Raw genomic sequence first — 20,592 nt, 5'->3', positions numbered from 1 at the left:
GTAGAGGCACAGAGAAAAACTCTAAATGTATATCGTTGTTCATTCCATGTGAATGTGAATTGTCTCATCATCTTTTCTGATTGGCATAGAAATATACGTTGTTGTTTTTTTCCAAGGAAGTTTCTAAGGAGACCTCCATTAGGCCTTCTCCATTATAATAATTTTTACTTTAAAGACCAAAAATGAAATGTGGGAGTTGGTTCCAGTGTTTGAATCCTAGATGTTTGAATCTGAGATGGAAATGACCACAGAATGGGTCCATTGACACAGTGAACTCACTGTAAGCGGGGCCTTGGCAGTATTTAGTATCTGGAGCTCATTATGAAGAGGAGTAATGATACATACTTTGGGTCCTTGGTGTCAATGTAGACTCATTCACTCTGCCCTTTAATCCTCATAGTATCTGGGTTTTCCCCTTTCCCAATGAAATGGCTGTAGGTTCCTTTGGGGAAAAACCAGAGGGAATCATGTCATGGTGCTGCAGAATTGTTTCTCCTAGGAATTAGCCACCTCTAAAATCAAAGTGTTTGAGTTCTAAAAACTGGCAAACAGGCTCAGATCTAAAGCAAAGATTTGTGATATAAAAATTTATATTTTATAGTGTGACTGCTTCCCCTCCACTTAGTATGTCATGTGCTATTTTTTTTTTAGAGAGAGAAAGAGGGAGGGAAGGAGAGAGAGAAACATTAATTTGCTGTTCTACTTACTTATGCATTCATTGGTTGATTCTTGTATATGCCCTGACCAGAGATCAAGCCCACAACCTTGGTGTGTCAGGACAATGCTCCAACCAATCAAGTAATTGGCCAGGGCCTGCAATATTCTATTAATCATCTTCATAACACTCTGTGGATGAGCCCCTCTAGGATGCCACACCAAGCTTATTAGTCATTTGCAATTATTACTATATCCTGATTTCTGGTAGTTAAGCACGCTTATCTAAATTATGTTGTTTTGAGGCTTGATCGGCCCCATTGTTATCAGTGAGCCTAGTTCTGTAACAGTCTTGCCTGAACTACAGAGGAGATCAATTAAAGAAGATTCTAGTGATGTGAGTGCCCCTATGACCAGCACACTCCTATGGCCTTTTCTAATGCTGTGCTGTAAAGGCCTCCCTGTAGTAAATAATTGTCTGGGAAGTGTTTTGGTTGTACATAATATACACAGTCCTGCATGCCCACTTCCCTGAGCTTTTCAATGCTTTCCTTTACCATCTGCCATGGGAATTCTGGCATTTCAACTTTGCTCACTATAATGCTTAATTTTAAGTATCAATCTGGCTAGGCTGCAGGACACAGTTGTTTGGCTGAACACCAGTCTAGATGTCTCTGTGAAGGTATATTTTAAATCTCATAAACATTTAAGTCAGTAGATTCCTTAAAATAATAAATCCCAATTTCTCTACCCCAACATGTATGAGTACATGTGTGCGTGTATGTGCATGTGCATACATGTGTATATGTGTGTGTGTGCATGTGTGTGTACTATTGAGCCGCTTCTCTGGAGAACCTTGACTAACACACTCATTATGGGCTATTGCTTTATCTGTTTTTCTAGGAGCCATTCTCATAGTGAGTTCACACCATCTCTTGGGATAGTTGCCGCCGGTGTATTAAATCCTGTATCATGAGCTTTTTTCCCAATCCACCATCTGTGGTGGAACTGCCGCCAAGATGCAGATTTTTGTGAAAACCCTTGTGAGAAAGACCATCACTCTCGAGGCTGACCCCTTGGATACAAGAGAGAATGTAAAGGCCAAGATCCAAGATAAGGAAGGAATTCCCCCTGATCAGCAAAGACTGATCTTTGCTGGCAAGCAACTGGAATATGGATGTTCTTTGTTTGACCATAACCTTCGAAAGGAGTCCACTCTTTATCTTGTGTTGAGACTACGTGGTGGTGCTAAGAAAGGGAAGCAGTCTTACACCACTCCCAACAGGAGTGAGCATAAGAGAAAGAGGGTTAAGCTGGCTTCCCTAAAATACCATCAGGTGGATGAGATGGCACAGTCGCCTTTGTCGGGAGTGCCCTTAGATGAATGTGTGCTGGAGTTTTATGGGCAGCCACTTTGACAGACATTGTGGCAAATGTCTGACCTATTGCTTCAACAACAACAAATCTTGTATCATGAGAAAGCACTGCTCTTTTAGGCATATGTTGTCAGTTTGGCTCAAACTCTTATAAAAATTCTCTGCCTGTTTGGACTTTTCTTACATTGACACAGGTTATATCTGAGTTTATATATGCCTCTCTCAAGTTTGATATTCCAGTCAAAGTCTTGGTAATATAACTAGTTTCCAATTGTGTCCTGTAATTATAAGGAGAACAGATTCTTATTGAAGTTATGCAAATAAGAATATTGCCATGAAAATGACAACACTCACTGTGAGTTTCTGAAGTCTGAAGAGATCAAGTAGGGAGAAACACAGAAGTCTCAATTTTGCTTACAAAGGTAAAATTTACCAAATAGCTAGCTTATATTTAAAAAAAAAATCCTTATATCTGGAAAACAACTACAACAACAGCAAAAACCAACCAAATAAAAAAACCAAAAAGACCCACAACAGCAAAGAACCAGCAATATTTCAACCAAAAAGTCATGAAAATTGTAACCATTCTTATCAGTTTAGCTGGTCCTGTGTAATTAAACCTGTTCTGCTTGAATCCAGTTTTTCTATTAGTTCACTTGACTTTGCCTGATAATTAAAGGCAATAGGGTCAGTGATCATTCCAAGAATTTTGCGAGGCTATCTGTCAAGGCTAATATAATTTGCTCAGTGAAGTGAGTGCTCCAATCACTAGAGATTGTGAAGGGTAATACTCCAATTGGGAAACACATGTTCTATTTTTTTTTTTTTTTTTTTTTGCCACTTTGAGGGCATCAGCCTTGTGGCAGGGGAAAGCTTAAACTCATCCAGAAAACATACATGCAACAAGAATATTGATAACCCAAAATAAATGGCAATTGAATGAAGTCTAACTCAAATGTACTATAATGGATAAAAAAATGCAAAAACTGAAAAAAAAAGGGTTATTTTCCAGGAAGTCTTAAAGAACTAAGTGGCCATCTTAAGTTTCCCATAGCCGTTTGTTTAATGTATAGCCATTTTCTGCCCATCTTAATTTCTTCGATTCAGGAGCAGACTGTAGCCATGTTACAGGAATATCAAGATGGCAAAGGTCTGGCAATGGAGGGTTTTGTTTGCAGAAACAGAATGGACTTTATCCTCTGAGATGACATGATATTATATATAGTGAACCCTAAAGATTCCACCAAAAACTACTAGAACTGATAGATAAATTCAGTAAAGAAGGATAACATCCTAACCTGTAAAGAATTTTTGTGAGTTTATTTAAGCTAACCTATCGACAATTGCTGGGAAGCAGAATCTCAACCAACTGAGATAATGCTCCAGAGAATGGCGGGCTTTCATTTATTTTTATACATTGCAATCAAAGGAGGAGACATAGGTGGGTTACATGAAATCCACTGGTGATAGATTAGAGAGGCAGAGGTAGGAGAAAGCAAAGCAGGGAATCCTCTGGGATTGGATAAAGAGTAAAATGATAGACACATATTTCTTTTACTTAGGTGGTTACAGGGTAGTTAACAGTCTACAATTGACATGATAACAATAACAATGATGGAATTTGTGGTATCTGTCCTGGTGCCCAGGGCATTTGATTGTGCCCTGAGGGGTCTGGAAAAGAGGTAAGAATGAAGGAGGCAGACATACTGGCTCTAATCCCCATTACCTAGAAATAACATATGTCACTTCACCCTCAAGGTGAAACTGGACATCCAAGGGTTCCAGGTGGCCTATCACTACTTGAGCCAATGAAGCAGAGACAGGGTTGATTTGTATGAGAGTTTATTTCAATCATGCTGGCAATATAGGAAAGCAGGTCATCCAGGAAAATCTGCTCTGCAACCCCCCATAAACCAGCTGCTTATACTGGGTAGGACAAAGATTACATGGGGAAGTAAGGATTACTGGAGTGGGGAAGTAAACTATGCAAACCCGGGAGGGACTCCATTGTTTGGGCAAGGAGTTGTTAATCTTTCCATGAATATAGGCAGTTCTTGAATGAGAATAGACCCCATTCCAAAGTTAACTCCCACATCCAAAGTTGACCCCCTGGCCCAAGGTTTTGACTCCCAGCTCTCCAGGGCACACAACTCCCAACCAGGTTAGAATGTCCTCTCTTTAACCAGAACAAGGCAATCATGGTTAACAGAGCATGATTAATATTTCCCATAACCATAGCTAGTCCCCAATATTCCACTTTTGCCCCCAATAAAGGTTCTTCTGGCTGGTTTAATAATCAAATAGACATGAGACAGATTAGCAAGAGAACATAACCAAATTTAATACATACATATGTATAAGAACCCCAAACACATGAGAGTCAGAGACCCCTCACATGCATATGAGGTTCGGAGACACCAAGGGGGACTGAGGTATATAAGACATCCTGAGCTAGGGATGAGATAATGCACCTTCTGTACCTGGCCCACTGTGCTGACTCTGCTCATGTCTGTCTAACTGCCTACAGCAGAAACTAAAATTCAAGTTTTGTCCTAGCTTACAGACTAGCTATGGCAGAAGTAAGGCAATGTGAATTTAGCCAAGTGACTTAACTTGTCTTCAAATTTGTAAATGTGAGTAATCTACTTCAGTTATTGTGTTAAATGAGGAAATCCATGTAAGTACTTAGGACAGTGCCTGACAATAAGCCCTGTGTGGAGGAAGAAACGTTCCTCTACCCTCCAGGCTCTTCTGCCTGGTGTGATTATCAAATAGACTTGAGCCAGATTAGTGTAGATGAAGAGGGGTCACATGCCAACCTTGTTACTGATTGGGGTTACCTGCTAGGACCTGAGTTCTTCTCAGATTTTAAGAGAGAGAGAGAAATGGTCAGGCTGCTTTAGCTCACTGGGAAGTCAGAGAAAAGGGGGCCTTGGAGACAGGCTCTGGGGGTTAGCAAGGGATGAGCTGCAGCTGCCCATTTCTTCCTTGGTTGCAAGTCTCATGGGGTTCCTTAGAAGATGGGGGGTACATGCTTGTGGGGGAAGGGTAGAAAGGGGGACCCAGGTATATAAGACATCCTGAAGTAGGGATGAGATAATACACCATGGGGGCTTCAAAGTGTCATGGCAGGCTGGTAAGAACAGAGGTTTAGTAAATAGAAATTTACTCCGCCCTCAAGGTAGGTTAAAAGAGGCTGTCTCTAATAATCACTTTTGGGAAAGGCTCTAATTCATGTTCTTCCAGGTAGTTAACTTAGGGGCAGGAGTTTCTCTTGAACTTGTGGCTAAAATTGCCTTTAGCTCAAAACAGTTTCTTTAAAAAAAATATATATGTCTTTTTAAAAAATATTTATTTTAGAGAGGAAGGGAGAGAGAGAGACATTAGTGATGAGAATCATGGATCTGCTGCCTCCTGTATGTCCCCTAATGGGTATCAAGCCTGCAATCCGGGCATGTGCCCTAAGGGGGAATCGAACTGTGACCTCCTCGTTCATAGGTTGTTCATAGGTCGATGCTCAACCAGTGAGTCACACCGGCTGGGCTCAAAACAGTTTCTATAGCAAAGGGACATGTTGGGGTGACTTGATCTGAACCTCCACACATTTAATAAATACGTGAAATTTTAACTATATTGCCATTTTGATTCTTTGTCTTTGGGGCTTCAAAGTTTTAATGATTTTAGCTAACTTATCTTGGCTTCTCATAAATGATGTCAAGTTCTAAAATCAACAAGAAAAGCTTCTGGGAAGTTATATTATTATTATCTAGGATTAACATAACATTTTATCTTTCATTTTTTAAAGGCCAGAATGGGAGGTGAGGTCAGTTAAATTGACAGAAAAACTGCAGTATGAATCCTCAAATCTAAGCCTGCGTTTTATCCTTCTGGACAGTTTCTTTTCCTCTTCAACCTTCAATATATTAAAGGAACTCAAGCTAAATGTTCATTTCCAGTCTGTCCTCTTTCCAATTACCCCAAGAAATAGGGGAAGGGGCGGGGGGGGGGGGGGGAGGGAAGAGGAGGGCGGTGGGTAGAAGAAACCAAACCATTATCCACTAGCACTGTTCACTCTTAAATAACTAAATCCTACTTCGAAGAATTAAATCATTCGAGAAGCTAAAAGGAATTATTTACAAGTGACTGTCTTTCATTTCTGATGTATTTTCAAGTTCTTGTGCTGTTTCTATACTCTCCCTCCCACGGTGTACATTTTATTTTTCCCCTTCTCGTGATTTGGTTGGGAAGCCTAATCTCCGCCAAGGCCATCCCGGCCCTGTCCCTCCCCACCAACCCCCACACCTTCATTCTCAAATGACCCACCCTCTCCCCTCCCAGCTCACAGAGAGGACCTCCCGGTCGCCCTGCACCCTGCCAGGCTCTTCCCCTTTTGCGGGCTTTTCTGTGCTGTAAGTTGCACAACTCCCGGGGTATCTACAGAACCGCGGCACACCTGAGAGCGTGTCAGGACCGGTCTGCCAACCACTCTTCCCTCTCTCCGACTTTCGGCTTTCTCTCTCGGTCAAAACTAAAACCTGAAGTGGAGCGACCCGAGCCCTGGAGGAGAAAGTGCCTCCCGCGTTGACAATCGCCTGGAGCATGCTCAGTCCCCCCGGAGTCCCAGGGCGGCGGTTCGTCCCCTCCCGCGGCCGGGCGGGTTCCTGCCGAGAGGATGGCGCTGGCCCGGGCCCCCCGCACCCCTCCCTCCCTCCTCCCGCCCCGCTCCGGGGCACCCACGAGGGCGCTCGGCGGCCGCGCCTCCCCTCCCCGCCTCCTCCTCCTCTTCCACCTCTGGCCGTGGCGGCCGAGGACACGTCAGGGGCCATAAATAAATAAATAATTGCAGTCCCCCGGGGACGGCGAGGCGAGCCGGCTGAGGCTCGGAGGGAGCGGAGAGCGGCCGTGCCCACCCGGTGCCAGCGCCAGGTAAAGTGCTCCCTGGAGCCCGGGGGGAGGAGGAGGAGGAGAGGGGCGGGCGCCCGCGGGGAGGCGGGCGAGCGTGCGACTTCACCCCGCCGCCCGGGAGCCGCACGCGTGTCCAGAAACTTACGGCCCGCCGGTGACCAGCACGCCACACGCCGTTTGCCAGGGGAGCCCTTATAGAGGCAAAAACAAACAGCCCCAAAGCGGCTCCCCCGGAGCGGAGCTCGCGTCACCCGGCGCGCGGACCGCGGCGCGGGAGCTGCGGGCTCGGGGCGCACGCGTGGAGGAGGGGCTCCGAGGGGTCCCGGGAAAGGGGCTCCCCGTGCGCCCGCGTGCTCGCGGCCAGGAGTTGCCTACGGTTTGAGCTCTTGCACGGAGACTCTTCTGGAGCGGTGTTTCCCCCTCTTCTTGGCCCAGGAGTCTTCCCGGGCTGGTTCCCGGCCGGCGTGTCCCCAGCATCCCGCCCTTCTCATCAGCATCCCTCCTCGGGCCCCGGGAGCCTCCGGGGGCGGCCTGATTGCTGCAGGGGGTCGGGGCGAGGATGGGGCTGGAGGTCACTGTGCGTAGGGACTGTCTTCTCTTTTCGCAGACCGTCGGGGCTCGGAGAGGCCGGGAGGGGACGTAGTGCCAGGGAGGCTGTCTTCCTTCTTTTTTAGGTCCCCAGGCCTCTGGGTGGGGTGGGAGGCGGATGGAAAGGTGTGAGCTGTGGAGGTATGCGCTCTGGCCGGAGGGGGTTGTGACTTTCAGAGAGTCTGCTCCTCCGGCTCACCCTGGGTTTCCGAGTCTCCTGCGCCACGTTGGGGACACCGGGCCAGGTGGCGCGGGAGGCTGGCGGCGGCTCAAGGGCGAACTGCAGACTTTTGGATGCTGCCCCGCAGCTGCTCTCCACACCCGCTTTTCTCCCTTACTTCCGCCAAAGGGATTGCAGACTGGTTTGGCAAGGGCGGTTGTGAGCTAGGGACACTTTCCCGGTAGGACTAGCCAGGGCTTTTTGTGGTCTATGCCAAGTGTATTTAAAAAAAAAAAATCACACACACACACACACACACACACACACACACACACACACCGCACGCGAGAGGAATGAGGCGTGGTTTCTCTACAAGTGTCTGCCTACACTGTTGCAGAAGTAGTACTGAGAGGGCTGGGTTGCGTGAGAGCGGGCTGGTGGAAGTAGGAAAGCTAGTATTTCATCTTCTTGCTTCCTGGATCTAATAAGAGACACATCAGAGGAATAACATAGCGATCAATAATGAGAATGATATGAAAATGACTGGGCGAGAGGAAGCAGTGGGCGCTAGATGTCCACTCCTGGCATCCTGTGCTTTATGGCTCAACCCAAACAAAGCTCAAGAAGGCCTGCGGCTATGTGCCATGTCATTGGAACCACAAGTACTCAAGTTTGCATTTGGGGGCGTGTGGCTGAAAAATCTGAGCTGGGTGGTGGCTGGCAGAGAATAGATGAGGTTTGAGCAAGGTGACTCTTATTTAACCTTGGTGAAGCAGCCCTAGCTCCACTTTCTGCCTCTGACATTGCATTTAAAGGAGTCTAAGGGAGCAGGTAATTGAATCCAATGATCTCAGTGAAAGGGAAACATTATTACCTGAAGCAACTCAGTGTTTTGTATACTACTCATGAACTCAAAAACAGTTTTTTTGCAAAATCCAAATCAACAGTTTGCAATTAGGTCCTGCTTCTTTTCCTCCAGGGAGTGTTTTAATAGTGGTAAGTAATCTGAAATTTTAACATTTCATTTCCCAATGTCCAGTTAGCGCATCTTCCTGTAAACGCTGGATTTGTTTGTAGACATGCAAACCTGGCTTTTATATTACCTGGCTTATGTTTTTTGGCCTTGAACCCTCCTGAAGGGAAGGACAGCAAAGTGATCTAAAGAAATATCCTTTATCCAGAGTTATATTTTTGGAGCATGGGTCTGAAATAAAAAGGAAGTAACCTACATTTGTTTTTAGTTCTATATTCCTTCATCAAACATTTTTTGATACATTCACATGGAAAAAGGTAACTAACTTTAGAGTTAGACCTAGATCTCAGGCTCAGTTCTGCATTTTGTAAGGTTGTAATTATGTAACAATCTCATCCTCAGGTTTTCTTATCCAGAAAATGGGATTGTGGGCACCAACCATGAAGTGCTATTGTGAGAAACAAAGTGTATGGAAAACACCTAACTAGAGACTGGCCATTTTAAAACCCCTAAAACCATTCCAGACACTAAACCAGTGATGGTGAACCTTTTGAGCTTGGTGTGTCAGCATTTTGAAAAACCCTAACTTAACTCTGGTGCCGTGTCACATATAGAATTTTTTTTTTTGATATTTGCAACCATAGTAAAACAAAGATTTATATTTTTGATATTTATTTTATATATTTAAATGCCATTTAACAAAGAAAAATCAACCAAAAAAATGAGTTCGCGTGTCACCTCTGACACGCGTGTGATAGGTTCGCCATCACTACACTAAACTGTAGTTACCAAGATGAATGAGATTGGAATTCTGCTCTCAAAAAAATTCACATCTAGTCATCCAATGTATCTTCCCTCTACCCTCTTCGCTTTCAGCCAATTTCCTTCTCAATGGAACAGACATTCATTCTAAATAACTTGAAAGGGACTTAGCAGTCTAAGGAATATTTGTAAGATCTGCTAATAGTCAAATTTGAGAAGGGTATCTTGCCTTAGAAACCTGCATATTCAACCCCATTTTTTTGACAATTGAGAGTGACCTTGTATAAACAGATATGGAAGATTTTCTTCTAGCTACGTAGCTGGCAGGCTAAGTAGCCATCTCAGACAGTGGATAAAGAAAAATTGAATTTATTTAAGGAAAGGGGGGTAGGAGATGGGATATCCAAATGAAGGGCTGCACAGCACCGAGCCAAGGGGACATTGGGTGGATGATGGCAGCACCCAGGAGCTGAAGTTTCGTCCTTATATGCAGTCACTGGCGGGAAACTCTTATCATCTCTGGGTCTGGGGGCTGAGCTGGTCCTGAGGCAGCCACGGTGTCACTTGTCTGGCTTTGTTGCTTTTCTGGGCCTGGAGCTGAAAAACACCCGAGCCTTTAGGGAGGATATGGTCAGGGGTCTAAACCACCTGACTAGCAATATGAAAGATCGGGGGTCCAAACGCCATGACCAGCAATATGCTAGGGGAGGATAGGTTACCCTGGTAGTGAAGTTCTTGTTTTTCCAGTTTTGCACCCTTACTAGGCATCCAGAGCTTTCTGCCCTGGTGGGTTTCTGTACCTGCTCCATTATCCTGCAGTACTTGTAGATTTGGGTGAATTGTTCAAGTTCTTGAGGTTCCTTTGCCATCTCTCAGGAAAGCAACCTTTGTTTCTTACCTGGAAAAACTACCATGAACCACATGATTAAGCAAGGTGCCAGGCTTTTTTCAAGAGACTCTTATTTGCTTCTTAAGGCTTTCTAGTGACATCCAGAGTCAGGTATATCTCTTTTAGGCATGACATCCCAGTCAAAATCTTGGTTGATAAAACTACAATTGGAAACTGGTCTTGCTGAATTCATGCAAAGAAATGTATTGCCATGATTCACTCATTAAGAATTGCCAAATTCTGGAGGGATCAGGTAGGGAGAAAACTATAAAAGCTTCCATATTGCTTATGAAGGTATAATTTACCAAATTGTTCTAGGGAAATAAAAATAAGCTTTCTTATATCTGGAAGACAGAATGATTTTCATATAACGAATCTTTTATTTGTCCTGAATATTTGCCAGTATGTTTTCAGTCATTATATAGAGTCCTAAAAATTTTCACTTTGAAGAGAAGACCTGTTTAGAAAGCTGTAATTTAGAGTAAATCAAAGTTCTTGTTATGAATATTTTCAGACTTAACTAACATATTTGTAAATGCATCAGAACAATACAATGGTTTGTAAATGGCAAACGTAAATAACGTGATTATAGACTTGACCATAAAACAATTGACAAAGAATCTTGTTTTTCTGTAAGATATAACATTTCAAGATGACAATTTCTTGGTAAATAATAATTATTAAGAAATGACATGAAAGAATAATACAGTTTATATTTTGAAATTCAATGCAGAGCTTTAAAATATATATAAAGAACAAACAATATGCAAGATTTTAAAACGTTGCACATGGCTTATTGGAAGTGTGTATTGAGCACAGGAAACAATTCATAAACACCCAATGTGTGGATTACAAACATCTGGAGTACTACTGCCAGATGCTTCCCACAGGGAACTATTATTTTAGGCTTATCACTGACAGGATACCTGTTACTCCTGAGAATTTCCTGTTTGAACTTGGCTCTGAATCTTTGCAAGTTCCTTCCTAGAGCAGATTGAAATTTCTAGAATATCCATTTTAATAAAAATATATGTATATTATTATTTGCCAAAGCTTCCCATGCAATTTTTCAAGCACATTAAATAGGCCTAATTAGTTTAAAAACTTAGGGGAGAGAATGAATCCTTGAGATATGTCAGGGCCTGTTGGAAGAACTAAAAGTCATTTCTGTTAAAAAAATCTTTTGAGCCTTGCTGATGTGGCTCAGTGGTTGAGGGTTTGACCCAGGAACCAAGAGGTCACAGTTCTATTCCTGATCAGAGCATATGCCCAGGTTTCAGGCTTGATCCCCAGTAGGGGGTGTGCAGAAGGCAGCTGATAGATCAGTGGTTCTCAACCTTCCTAATGCCGAGACCCTTTAATACAGTTCCTTATGTTGTGGTGACCCCCAACCATAAAATTATTTTCGTTGCTACTTCATAACTGTAATTTTGCTACTGTTATGAATTGTAATGTAAATATCTGATATGCAGGATGTATTTAGGCGACCTCTGTGAAAGGGTCGTTTGACCCCCAAAGGGTCACGACCCACAGGTTGAGAACCGCTGTGATAGATGACGTGATAGATGATATTTCTTGTCAATGTTTCTAATTCTCTATCCCTCTCTCTCTAAAAATCAGTCAACACACACACACACACACACACACACACACACACGTGTGTGTGTATATATAATTTTTTCTTTTGGTTACTCCTCACCCAAGTATATTTTTCCATTGATTTTTAGGGAGAGTGGAAGAGAGAGGGAAAGACAGAGAAACATCAATGTGAGAGAAACACATTTATTGGTTGCCTCGTGCACACGCCCAACCAGGGCCCAGGCTGGGGAGGAGCCTGCAACCAAGATCCGTGCCCTTGACCAGAATCGAACCTGGGACTCTTTGGTCTGCAGGCCGATACTCTATCCATTGAGCTAAACTGGCTAGGGCAATAAACATATATTTTTTTTTAAAAAAGGTTTTTGAAATTTTAAACTTTGAGAAGGTTGTCAAATATACTTAACCAAAACATTATATTATAAATCTTTTGTAAATCTAGGTAAAACAAATGTATATATGTTATGGTCACTTGTCTGACTCTGCTGCTTTTCTAGGCCTGGAGCTGAAATACACATGAGACCTAGATGTCATCTTTAGGGAGGAAAAGGTCAGGGGGTCTATGCTAGGGGAGGATAGTTACCTTGGGGATGAGGTTCTTGTTTTCTCAGTTTTGCCCCTTGCTAGGCATCCACAGCTTTCTGATCTAGTGAGTGTCTGTACCTGGCCCACTGTCCTTGCTCTGGGGGTCTGTCTAACAAGACTGAGCTTCAGAATCTTCCAGACTTTGGACAGACTAATCCATTCACTCTAAGAAACCAGGGAGAGTATAGTAATTGCATGGTGTTGTCACTTTCTGTATATCATTAACTCCTTTTATCCCTTTAACCACCCAATGAAGTTGTTCTGTCAATATCCTCGTTTACAGAAGAGGAATTTAGCCACAGAGAGTTAAGCAGCCTGTTCAAATAGCACAGCTACTAAGTGGCTGAGTTGGGGCAAGCACTGGGCAGCCTGGTTTTAATCACTAAGTATTACAGCTTCTGCCTTGGATGAAGCTGAATGAGGGTGCCTGGGTTCAAATTTCCATTGACCCACTGGTTGACTTAGTTTTATGCAACGTGGAGTAATACTTTTATGGTTTTTTCTGAACAAGGAAGATAACAAATGTAAGGTGTCTTCTACTCTACCTGACAAAGAGAATGGCATGCGATAATACTAGTTATGGCCGAAACCGGTTTGGCTCAGTGGATGGAGCGTCGGCCTGCGGACTGAGGGGTCCCAGGTTCGATTCCGGTTAAGGGCATGTGCCTGGGTTGGGGGCACATCCCCAGTGGGGGGGTGTGCGGGAGGCGGCTGGTCGATGTTTCTCTCTCATCGATGTTTCTGGCTATCTCTCTCCCTTCCTCTCTGTAAGGGGTCAATAAAATATATTAAAAAAAAAAATACTAGTTATGCTCCTGTATGGCCCTTTACCCACCTCCTTCCCCTACAATCCATCTCACAGAAAAAATTTGCTCCAGGTCTTGTTATTTTCAAGAAATCTGTGTTCCTCTGAACTGCCTTGAAACTTTATCTGGACTTCTCTGAGGCCAGTTAGTATATTTTATCTGGAATCATAACATTCAGGTAGATGTTCTAGCTCTCTTTCTAGGTGATGTGGTCCTTGAGAGTAGAGACCATGTGTGTTTCATCTGGGAGCCTCTGTGGGACAAAGGTCTCTGTGGCAGGACAGGGCAGAGGGTTCTGAAGTCTGGCTCTGCCGCTTACTAGCTAGTGTAAGTTGCTGAACCTCTCTGGTTTCTTCAAGTGTAAGAAGAGGACCATAATTAATTTCATGTGTTGGTTGTATAGATTAAACATATCATGCCTGTAAAATGCTTAGCACTGTGCGGAGCATATACATAGGCATAACTCAAAACAGGGTAGGTATTCAATATTTGGCCTTATGCCTGTTAGATTGTTACAAGGATCACTGGCTTATTCTTTTAAACAGATTTTTGGGTGCCTTTTGAAATGCAAGTTTCCCATTAGATGGGGTTACAGTGTTGGATTGTATAATAAACCACTAAATGGAGTTGCATTGTCTGAGAGTTCATCCTGGTTTGTCAGAGACTTTCTCAACAGTGTTTGGATCAAAGCTATTAGGAAATGTGTTAGGAAACAACCGTATACTAAGTCTTAGTAAGTAATAGAACTTTTTTTTAAACTGCTAGAGAAACATACATATAGAGAAAGCTTTATTTTCCCAATTGGTCCCTTAACTGGTGATCCACAGTGCCTAGTCTACTTGCTGCTTACAATCATAATACGAGAGAATAGCTTCCTATGGACCATTGTCTACTCTAGACTCTAGAGCAGCCGTGGGCAAACTACGGCCCGAGGGCCGGATCCGGCCCGTTTGAAATGAATAAAACTAAAAAAAAAAAAGACCGTACCCTTTTATGTAATGACGTTTACTTTGAATTTATATTAGTTCACACAAACACTCCATCCATGCTTTTGTTCCGGCCCTCCGGTCCAGTTTAAGAACCCATTGTGGCCCTGAGTCAAAAAGTTTGCCCACCCCTGCTCTAGAGGAAGATGTAACCTTTACCACACATATTTAGCAGTTAGTAAATAAGAGAGGTAATGTGTGTTTAAGTATAAACTGTAATAATCAAGAACACTGGAAAAAATTAACCACAAGTTAAACAAATTGAACTTGACTATAATAAAACTAGTTCACCTTGGAGTGGACGAATGGGTGCTTGGTTGCTCCAGACATATTCATAAATATCAGTGTTATTCATAAACTCTTACAAGTCATTTGAGTGACAGCTACAAGATGCTAGTGTAAAGATATTTGTGTTAAAAGTTTTGAGCAGTTAGAATAGTCCCATAAAAATGCCTATGTGCTTCAGTGACCTGAACTGCTGATGTATTCTTGGTAATACTAGGCATTAAAACAGCAATTTTCAATTGAAAATATTTAGTATGAGTGGTGAATGCAAGAGAATGCAATTGTTTAAAGATCTGTATAAAATATTGGTATTTTTAAGAAAATATTTTATTGCAAACATTGGCTGTTTCCTCACCTAATAACACAATGAAATGTATCTTAATCATCTATACCCCTACTCAGATTCTGATTAGAGTTAATATGTGGAATATTATTTATTTATTTATTTATTTGCTCCACTATGTAATTTTCTTGAAGACCTGTTTCCTTTGGAACTAGATTAGATAGGAATAAACAGTAAAACTAAAAGACATACGTTTGCTTGAAACGCTTCTAAGGGATGAACTATATTAATGATGTTTACCTTATTTTAAAATCACTGCTCCAAAATTTCAGCATCTGAAGTTCTATCAGTTCTTCTCAAATATGCCAAAGATACATCTAGTGATAAACAGCAGTGTGTGACAGTGTTCTCAACAGGTGACACTATTGGTGTTTTGGGCAGACAACTGTTCCTTGTGTGGGAATGCATAACTTTCATTAGATGACACTTAGTGTCTATGGCCTCTGTCCTCCTTATGCCCCCAGCTTCCCCTCAAGTCATTGTAATTAGCTAAATTGCCCCCACATTTAAATATACCCCTTGGAAGACTAGTACTAACTATTGTCCAATAGGATAAAAATTGAGAATGTTTAAGGAAATTATCCTTGAGATCAGAATATCTTCAAATAAGAAATTGTTTTGTTTTTCTCTTCAAAAGATAACAATAATAATAATAATAATAATAATCTCACCTGGCTGGTATGTCTCAATGGTTGTGCATCAACCTATGAACCAAGAGGTCATGGTTCGATCCAGGTCAGGGCACATGCTGGGTTACAGGCTCCATTCCCAGTGCGGGGCATGCAGGGGGCAGCAGATCAATGATTCTCTCTCTCTCCATCTCCCTTCCTCTCTTAAATCAATAAAAATATATTAAAAGATAATAATCTCTTGTGAAACTACTTTGATTTGAATCGATAAGATTTTTCTCATAAGATTTATGTAATTATTAACATTTAATAATCAGATTATCATGGACCTCCTAGGCTCCAAATCTTCATTTGCTTTATTTTTTTAGTTTTTGTTAATTCTCACCTGAGGCCATGTTTTCCATTAATTTTTTCAGAGATAGTGGGAGGGAGGGAGGGAGGGATAAAGGTAAGGGAGTGAGGGGGAGAAAGATATTAATGTGAGAGAGACACATCGATTGGTTGCCTCCTGCATGCACCCCTACGGGGGCCAAGGATTGAACCTGCAACCCAGGTATGTGCCCTTGACTGGGAATCGAATGCATGACCCTTCTGGTGCGTGGGCTGACACTCTAACCACTGAGCACACCAGCCAAAGCAATCTTTATTTGCTTTAAACTCTCCACAGCTTTTGGCAATATTGGCACCTGCTGCTCCTCAGCCCCCTATTGGCTTCCGTGCTCTCTGTGTTCTCCTCTTCTCTGACTGCTCATTGGCAGCTGGTTTGGCTCTCCTTTTACCTCCTACTCACGGAAGTATGTGTTCCTCAGTTTATATTTTGAGTTTTGCTTCTGTGTATAGTCTATCGATTGGCAAAACTCATCTTCTCTTCGCCTTGGCTTTCACCTCAGTAGGAGTAACTCCCACGTCATTATCTTCAGCCCTGACCTTCACGTAGTCTCCAGGCTGACCTTCCCAAATGCCTTGCTGGAACGCTCCCCTTACTGTGGCTAACACCACCGACACCTTGTGGGTTCTTCTGAACTTTCTGTGTCTTCCTTCTTTCTGCTGCTCCCTCTGCTTTTATTGGTCTTATTATTTTACAGTATTCTAGTCTGGAAGCTTTTGAGACCCTCTCTGCCCTGGCCTTGTGACTCAGTCGGTTGCTAAGACTTGACGTTTGCATATCCAAAGTGTCCTCTGTTCTGATGCTGCCACAGAGTCCGGCACTTTTGACATATTTCCCAGAGTCATGTTGTAGTCTCGTAGCAGAGCTTCTCATTTCTAGTCTCTCACTGTACAAGTTAATTCTTCTGTGCCACCAGATACTCCAACTGAAGTACTTCTCTCTTACCTGCTTGTAAATAATACTTTGGTGACTCCCATTACGTGGTCTGAGGAGCAACATTTCAGTCCTTGTTACTCCAGAAAGCTTTTTCAGGCTCATCTCCCACTGCCGTCGTAGTGAAGTCAAACTGAAGTGTCCCCTGTGCCTCATTCACCTTCATGCCACTATACCTTTGGTCATGCTGTTCTTTCGTCTTAAAATGCTCTAACTTCTTGCTATTTCCATATTTCACTTTAATCTCATCTTCAACCTGAGTTTAAACAGCACCTTCAAATTTCTTCTGAAGCCCCTGAATGGGATGAAGATTCTTTTCTAAAATTTCAGTAACATTGCATTTGTAACCTCTCTTATTTGTTTTAGCCATTTTATCACAGTCGCAATTGTATAAGCCTTCAGTTTCTTCAAATACTACAAATTTCAGGATGTTAGCAATAATAACGAATTCACCTTTACATATCATTTAGCATTTTGGTGGATTATGGCATTTCAAGGAACTTAGAGGATATCTGTTTTTACTTTTCTATGTTGTTTCTTCAGCATCTTCAATAAACAATAATCTATTGTTTACTTTAAGTATGCACAATGAGGCAGTCTGTTTAATCCAGTTATAATTGTTACTCAATTCTATTGCTTCTATGTAGGGCCCTTACTCAGCTTTCTGGGCCACACAAAATAAATCCCTTTTTGGGTTGATTGACAGCCTGTACATTTGTGGTGATAGATCACATGTTTATGTTTTCTCTATTAATCTAACATTCTATTTTTCTAAATGTTCTTTGCATGACCTGGTTAAGCTCTTTTTTTTTTTTTTAAGGCAACTAAGTTTTTGGAGATGTTCAAGTTTAGGAAAGTCAAGAAGTGTACAGAATAGTTCAAGGATAAAAAGGATTATTTATTAATGTAAATGTTTGAACTCTTGTTTGTAACTCAATTAGCCATCAATACCACCTCTTTTCTGATGAAGTTAGAGGTGAAAAATAGAAGTGTGTCAGGAGATCCATCTATGGAAGGACCTACTGTTATCTCATGGCTGAACATTTATCTCTGGCCCTCAGCATAACGAATGAATAAATGAATAGACTACTGAAAGGAAAGAAAGAAAGGAAACCCACTTTAAATTTTGGTTACAATTAAGAATTAGCTACTCACTAAAAGTATTTCTCTTTGTAGATGAATGGCATAGGAGGTAAAATGACAAACATGCCGTGTGTATTTGTATGCGTATAATAAATGAGTTAAGAGACACTGGACCAAAGAAGTGGCTTTTAGGTTAAGCTGTAGAGATAATATTTGAGTAAAATTAGCTTGCCTTTATTGAACATTTCAATACGCGAAGCATCCTTTTACATGTTTATTTTACATGTTTTAACTAATTTAACCTTCAAAACCTTTTGACCCTCATTTTACAGATGAGAGAATTAGGGCACAGCGGTTGAAATATTTTACCCAAGGTTGCACATCTCATCAGTAAGGGGATCTGGATTAACCACAATGTATATTTTTAATATTAGTATTTTAAAATATTCACTGATGCTGTGGGTTTTAAGAGATTCCAGGGGGAAGAAGCTTGAGAAATGTTAAAAAAAAAAAAAAAAAAAAAAAAGACTAGTCAACTATAATGAGTTTCGATCTGTTAAAACGTAGAGTCAGCGGAATGAGGCTTCCTTATTGCTTAGAGGATGCATCTGGAACCAAACTGGGAAGCTTAGAGAAAGGAATGACCTTGTGACTCTTTGTAAACTCAGAGAAGCTGGAGAAGCCAGTAGGGCCTGAAGGAATGATAAATCCAGACCCGCAGCTACGGGCCGACAGTATTGGGACAGGCAGCTATTAGCACCAGAAGCAGCTTCTCAGCTGGGCACTGTCTCAAGTGGCAGCTATTATCCTGATAGACAGCAACCCAGCCAGGCACTATCGCGAGAGACAGACACTGTCGACACAGGCAGCTACTCTCCTGAGAGGCAGCCTCTATCGCGAGAGGATGACGCTATTGCGAGAGGCACCCACTATCATGACAGGCAGCTAGCTGTGAAACGCCGCTACTATAGCGAGAGGCAGCTACAGGGGATGGATTATGTCGCCACAGGCATCTACATGGCCATATCCATGGTAGGTAATAATAATAAGGGGGAAAATACAATATGGTCTCAACTTGAAAAATAATTGATGATATTCATTAAAGGGAGAATAAAGACTCAGCAAATTGAGGCTGTCTGTTAGAGAAACCTGAGAGTCAATGTAGTAGATGCTTCAATGCAGGTAAGATGCGAATGGCAACTAGATCTTACTCTCATGTCTTAAATCAATTTAAATCAGTAAATAATTAAGCATTGCTGTTATGAAGTACTCTGCATAGAGAGTTGAATATATATATATATGACATCTTTCCTGACCCCTTGAGGAGACTGTAACTTCAGAGATGCACTGTTTAAAGGTACAACCCAGAATAGGATTAAATGTCAAAATAAATGGTAGAGAGCAGTGATCTTCTACAATAGAGGTTGACAAACTATAGCTCTTGGGCCATATTCAGTCAGCTGCCTGCTTTTCCAAATAAAGCTTTCCTGGAATACAGCCACCAGTTTGTTTCAATATATTCTGTGGCTGCTTTCTTGCTGCAGCGCAGAGTTGAGTAGTTGTAACTAAGCCTGCAGAGCCTAAAGTATTTACTCTCTGGCATTTAGGAGGATAACATTTGCTGACCCCAGCTCTAGGATTTCAGAAGAGGGAGACTTTAGTATGAGATGGAGGAATTGAACAAGGCTTTAATGAAAGAAGTGGATATGTTTTGGAGCTGAAAGATAGATAGTATTTAAAGTGAAAGGAGCAGATGGCCATTGTAAGTGCCACAAAACTCAAAAGTAAAAGCAAACACAAAGATAAATACTAAAGTTTGCTGAAGTGTAAGAATCATATCACTGTGTAGAATTCATATACTATTATAACCATTTGCCTATGAGTGTATTTTTTTTAAGTATTTATCTAGGGCAGTGATTCTTCACCTTGAGACATTTTAGTTCATTGGTGAACTGCTTAAAGAAAAGATTTTTGTTTTATCTATAATCTGTGATACTAAAATATTATCTACATGGAAAATCACTATTCTGGAGTATTTACTCATTGGACAAAATTGATTATTTTCTGCTGAGGACAGAGAATATATTTCATTTTTTTTCCCCCATGTTGTCTCTACCTTCATAAAGTGCATGCATACTGAACATACACTAATAATTTTTGCTAATAACCAGGAGGTGGAAAGTGATCCACTGCCTGTGCCTTGCCTGGGGCCATCCGGCAGGAGCTACAGAGTGATCTACAGATGCCTGCTACTTTTGTTGGGCTTAGATGTGCCCAGGAGAGGCCAAGGTGTGAAGCAAGGCAGGCTGCTGCTAGTGCTGAGCTTGGGGCCTCTTACTGATAGGTATGGGGCATGCGGACACCAGCTGCTGTTTATTTGAGAGATTTTAGGAAAGTCTGAAGCCTGAGTCAGGACAGGCCATTCATATGGAAAAGCTGCTGCAAACAGCTTTGGTGGGGGTGCAAATTGGATGAGGCTGGAATCTCAGGAAATCACCAGGATGAAGCAAACAGTGTGAGCCAAGCTGATGGAAACTCAGACATGGCACCTGCGTCTGTGAAGTGGGGGGGTCTCAGCCTAGGAACAATGACCTTTGCCAGCACTTTTGTCTGGGAGAAAGCTATCTGCTGAGTTCTTGCCCAGTGCCAGG

At 42.2% G+C, this 20,592-nt stretch overlaps 1 protein-coding gene and 1 pseudogene across 2 annotated transcripts in view; both read left to right on the top strand.

The window, feature by feature from the left end:
- The window catches only part of SLC16A7 (solute carrier family 16 member 7), a 377,073-nt gene that overhangs the window by 199,679 nt on the left and 156,802 nt on the right, over nucleotides 1–20,592 (top strand). Inside the window, exon 1 of one of the 2 annotated variants that reach the window (XM_070409837.1) lies at nucleotides 6,808–6,956. The exons of the other annotated variant lie outside the window; for it this stretch is intronic. The gene's annotated coding sequence lies outside the window, so the exon portion shown is untranslated. Of the gene's footprint in view, nucleotides 1–6,807; nucleotides 6,957–20,592 lie in introns of those variants that run through there. 2 annotated transcript variants of the gene reach the window in all.
- Nucleotides 1,674–2,184, top strand: LOC139005261 (ubiquitin-ribosomal protein eS31 fusion protein-like; annotated as a pseudogene).

The sequence above is a fragment of the Myotis yumanensis genome, unplaced genomic scaffold (genome assembly GCF_028538775.1).
Source record: "Myotis yumanensis isolate MYYU_CA2020_CCGP unplaced genomic scaffold, mMyoYum1.0.hap1 SCAF_3, whole genome shotgun sequence".
Taxonomy (NCBI): domain Eukaryota; kingdom Metazoa; phylum Chordata; class Mammalia; order Chiroptera; family Vespertilionidae; genus Myotis; species Myotis yumanensis.
Note: the sequence above shows the minus strand (reverse complement) of the source record. Positions and strands in the feature narration are given on the sequence as shown.